The sequence below is a fragment of the Durio zibethinus genome, chromosome 16, assembly GCF_047325235.1.
Source record: "Durio zibethinus cultivar Kanyao isolate XHJ-2024 chromosome 16, ASM4732523v1, whole genome shotgun sequence".
Classification (NCBI taxonomy): Eukaryota; Viridiplantae; Streptophyta; class Magnoliopsida; order Malvales; family Malvaceae; genus Durio; species Durio zibethinus.
In genome coordinates, this window is record NC_143177.1 from 22793862 (window position 1) to 22799199 (window position 5338).

At 31.0% G+C, this 5338-nt stretch overlaps 1 pseudogene across 1 annotated transcript; it reads right to left on the reverse strand.

Moving 5' to 3' along the window:
- Nucleotides 1-3342: 3342 nt before the first annotated feature.
- Nucleotides 3343-5338, reverse strand: LOC111298701 (protein IRX15-LIKE pseudogene; annotated as a pseudogene). The gene has a single exon (XR_016328497.1). The product of XR_016328497.1 is annotated as a protein IRX15-LIKE pseudogene (transcript).

Here is a 5338-nt window from a genome sequence, read left to right on the forward strand (position 1 = left end):
TCCTTATTCAGAAATGAGAAGCCTTGTCTCCTATCTTGCAAGAATTCTTTGTACTACAAAATTAGTAAAGTGGCTAACAAATATAAGTTAGATCACAGCAATCAATTTCCAACCTTGTTTCTGTCCCAATCTGCCGCCTCTTTTACTAAAAAAAAATACAAATTGGTTTACCTTCACCTTTCTTTAATGTCAATTATTGGTAAAATGTAGTTTTTATCAGTTTATAAAACTAAAAAAATGTAAATTTGCTAACATCATCCATGTAAATTGCTTGCAAGAAAAGAAGTTTTAAAAAAGTTATTGCTGGTACAATCCAGTTCATAATTGCAGAAAAACCTGCTTGAAAGCTCCAGTTGCTGTCTCATCTGCATACCCTAACAAACCAAAACAATAGTTTTCTCCAACGTTTGGGATAATCGATTTTTAAAAAAGGAGTGTCCAAGGTTTTTCTTTCAATCTTTTGCTTTCCAGCCTTCACTTTTGGATTAATGATTTACACAAGAACAAAATAGTCCTATTCTGAATTTCATTTTCATACACCTTAATTCCAACTTTGCAATGAAAAATAAAGATAATGATAAGTTCTATCAAGTATCCAAATTTTTTAGAAAATTTGATCCGACAATAACTCACAAAACATGGACTTAAAATCAATCAAATTTTCTTTAATCATTCGTGTCAATCCAACCAACTAAACTTAATTAATTGTTTGATTTTATTTATTAATCTTGGTTGTTGGCCTTTATTAATTAATTCAAGAATTTTTTAACTTGCTGCGATGGGTCAGTGAGGACTAGGAATCAAGACAAGACAAGAAATATAAACAGAAAAAAAGAGAAATTTATACTATTGGAAGAAATCAGAAAGCTATAATTAGTCAAAAAGTGGGATTGAAGAAATATTGGAAGGTTGAGAAACATGGATTGGATGTACTATCATCGCCCATAAGAAATCGTTTTACTGCTGGGCTTGGAGTGCAAGCTGCACGCCTAGGCCTGAGATGGCGTCATGGCAAAAGCCTACGGAAGAATTTAAAACCCAACAATTCATCACAAAGATCTGCAACATATAAACAAAAAACCAGGATCCGATTGATGTTCTCTTCCGAGGTTTATAAGTAAAAGTTATCATTCTACCAGATTCCCCAATTCCTTTCCTTTTCTATATGAAACTTGGAACGTGTGCAATGCAAAGAAATCTTCACATATTAATGTGTATCACATGCAAGCATAACATCAAGTTTTGTTTTTTAGCTGGGAATATTATTGATTGGACTTTTCTTTGTTATACTTTTTCATTTTTTTCTTGTTTTTATATAGGAAGGTAATTATCACCCACCTTACCTAATGATCTAAAATTTTAAATCCAACCATATGACATGACCCATTGAGCACCTCTGGATTCTTTAAAAAAAAAAAAAATTATTGATGAAAATTTTAAATTTTATGAAATAATAATTCATAACAAATATTCATTCTCATATCCCATAGTATTAAATCTTCTCAAATTTTCAATCAGTATATCTAAAATTATGCTTAAACATATTGATAAATATTTTTATTCATGTATAGTTTTTTCTCAAAAATTATCTTTTTCTTTTAAGGTAAAATAATTTTTAAAAAATTACTTTATTTTCTATTGATCAATAAATCATTTTTTGTTAACCAATTAATTTTCTATCAAATTAACACTTAAAAATGCAAAAATTATTTTTTGGAATTCATTTTCTACTAAACAAATGAAGTCTAAGAATTCATATTTAATAATCTAAAATATAGCAAATAATTTAACACAAATATGATACAAAAAATTATACGAAATTAATAAATTTTAATATTTTAATAATAATTATATATAAATTTATATTTTCATATTAAGATAAATTATAACATATAATTTTTATATAAAATATGATATAAATATATAAATTTTAATATTTTACTTGAAATAAATTCATGGTTCAGCAGGTCAAACTTAGCTGGAGTTGCTCAAAAACTTGTGAGACAAACCATGGATTTGACATGATTTCCAAAGTTTCTTTCTACTTGTATTAATTGATGAACTCCATAATTCCAAATCTACCAAACTCCCAGCCCTAGCAACCCTATTTTGATAGATAATTTTGTTGTGTACCAAAAAGACATAGTAACCCCATCAAATCAAAAAAATATATATATGTACAACAGCATTTTTTTTTTGTTAAATAAATAAATATTCATTGCACTTTCTAGCTCAGTTCACTCAAATCTCAATGTCTCGTGCTGCCAAATCTTATTATACCAATGGCAAAACCAAATGTAGATGCCTTGGAGAATCAATTAGCTTTTCACAATTATTGTTCTTAATCCATCATTTTCATTTATTAAAATAATAACCTCTCTTTTTGTTTGGAAATAATTTAAATCAATTTTTTTATGCGATGATAACTCTTAATAAATAATATTTAATAAATTTAAAATTTAAGACATTAATTAAGTTAGAAGGATTTCAATCATATATAATTTTTGTTAAATATTTTTTTAAAATATTTTAACATTCGATAATTATTTTAAGTCTCGACTAATTTAAAATGAAATCGAATCGATATTTATAATAAAGTAAATTCTCTCAAACCTTTTTTTTTTTTTCATTCACAATGTTCAAAAGTAAAATTTTACTTAAGAAAAATTAAACTTCTTATTATTTAAACCAAAGACATTGATAATTTTTGTCAAGTTTCAAGTTGATTATATTCTGTCCATACCATCTTACGTTGTTAAATAAACAATTTAAATTGTATTGGGATAATTTTTCAAATTCAAATGAATTTTTTTCATATTCATTATATAAGAATTTAAAATGGATTAAGATTCAATTTACCACTGTAATATAATTTAATATTTGAAATTGTCACATATTTTAATTTTATTAAATTTTATCATCGTATTTTTAATTTTATTGTTTTTAACAAAAAATAACAAAATTTAGATATTTCATTAAATATTTTATTAATTTAAATAATAAATTTTCGTCAATTTTATTATATTCATCTAAAAATCAACAAAATTAATAATATATTGATAAAATTCATTATAATTAAAATGTAATAACAAAAATTCAATATTAATTTACAGTATAATGCAAATTAAAATAAAAATTACTAGTAATTAACATCATTTTAGGTTTCAAATTATAAAGTTGGATGATCTTAACTTGTAACCGTGAACTTAAATTATAAGAGAAAATAATTTTGGAGATAAGTATTTTGATTTAGAAGTTGTTTTTTTCTTTTTTTCTCATAAAAAAATAGAAATAAAAAAAGCAAGAATTTTTTAATTTTTATTTATATGCGTGGTAACTTACAACGGACGTAAGTGACACAGTTTTTGTGTTATGGCCACACCGACACCTTTGTTTCAGTCTTCTGTCGTAAGTCACAACGCACGCTTTTATTCACGTGAATCCAGTGACCAACCGGATAAAAAGCCGTACCTTAGATACTGTTGTTATTTAAAATCCCCGCTAAGATTCTTTTGCGCACGCGCCTCTAAGCCAATTATATTCAGAGTTGACAATCACAGTGCTTCGTGACGCGTAGCAATCCGACTCCACTGTTCCCAGATTCGAATTCTGTCTCTCACCCTCCCTCCTTGACTCCCAATCCGCCACCGACGCCTACTAATACCTCAATCAGTTTCTTTTTAAATTGTTTTTTTCTTGAATTTTTGCTCCTTTAACGTTTGGTTGCCAGGAAAATCTCAGGGAAACTGAAGTTTCAATTTGCAAGGGATTTCTAATTTTTTAGTAAAATATTCAGTTTGTGTTTTTGTCTAGTTTATCGTTTAAGAAACATTAGCAAAGATTATTCGGAGGTTTTAAAAGATATTTCACATATCATTTTCTACACTTTCCCACCTTTTTTCTAAGCAACCAAACGGAACAAGAACTTCGAAGGCAAAAATTTCAAATTTAAAGCCTATTTTTTCGTTTCCAACCTTTTCTCAGCCACCAAACAAAACTAATTGACCATAAACATTCACAATTTGCAAAATTTGATTATAGTGTTTCTGGATACACTTCCAAATTCCAATGGTTTAAACTTTTAAAACCTATACAAATATTAACACTCCGTACTGAAAAAAAAACAAGAAAAAAAAAAGTTGTAAGTGATACAAAGAGACAAACCCCATCCAAATCACTCAATCATCATCTTCTCCAGATGATAAAGAAACAGACAAAGGCGACGATGATGTTGAATTCTTACAAAACCCAGACTTCTTACCATCACTCGCTTCTTCTTTTTCCACTAAAAAATGTCCTAAAGAATCCACAGTTTCCACCAAGTTTTCTTCACACAAAAACTCGTCGCTAAAAATACTTTCCACGTCCCTCTCAAAATCATGCACAAAAACATGCGTTTTCCTACCTCTCTTCTTGCTCCTTGCCAAAACACCCGCCGTAAATATCGGAGCCATCCTCCCTGGAGCATCTGGGAAGTAACCACGTGGACCATCAATTAAGATTACATCCCAACTTAAATCGTAGATATGGTTGGGCATGTCGTTGATAGCGAGTTTACAATCAGAAAAGAGTAGGTTTTGGACTGGTTTGCACTCGTTTTCGATGTTGGATTTGGCTAGGGATAATAAATCTGACATTTGGTTTACTTTGGTGGTGTATTGGATGTCGTATGCTTCAATTTCGGGGTGGTTGCGCTCAAATGATGAGACTAAGTACTCGCTTTCGTCGAGGAAAACGGTGTGGCCGTGGATGTTGAGGGAGTGCCACAAGAGGGACTCGTGGGTTAGACCAAAGACAAGGAAAAGACAAGGCGAGGAGGGGCAGTTGTGGAGAGCAGAAGCAACGACGGAGAGTTCGGAGGACGACATGTGGTGGGTTGTGGTGTTGATGGTTGCAGTGGAAGCATAATGGAGGAGGGCGATGGTGACGGAGGAAGGTAGCGAGGAAGCGGCGGCAGAAGAGGGTGAAGGGGTTGGGGAGTTGGTGGAGGTGGTCGTGAAGAGAGTTAAAGTTAAAGCTAAAGTGAAGAAAGTTATGAAGAAGAAGAGGAAGAAGCGGTGAGAGGAAGTGGAGGACTTGTGGATTGAAGGGTGAAGGAGAATTAGCTTTGTATTAGGGTTGTTCTTCATTTCTCTTGAGAGAGTATGATACAGTTCGGCGTTTTGTTTAATTTTGGAAGTTAAGAAGGGAAAGCAGAGAGGGAGGAAGAATGACGGAGGAAATTGAGATCAAACACGAATCTCTATGAAATTTGAAAGGGACCGACCGGAGGAAAAGGGCATAGAGGAGGTGGGATTTTTTTTTGGGCAGAGATGGTGGAGCCGCGGTGCGAACAAAG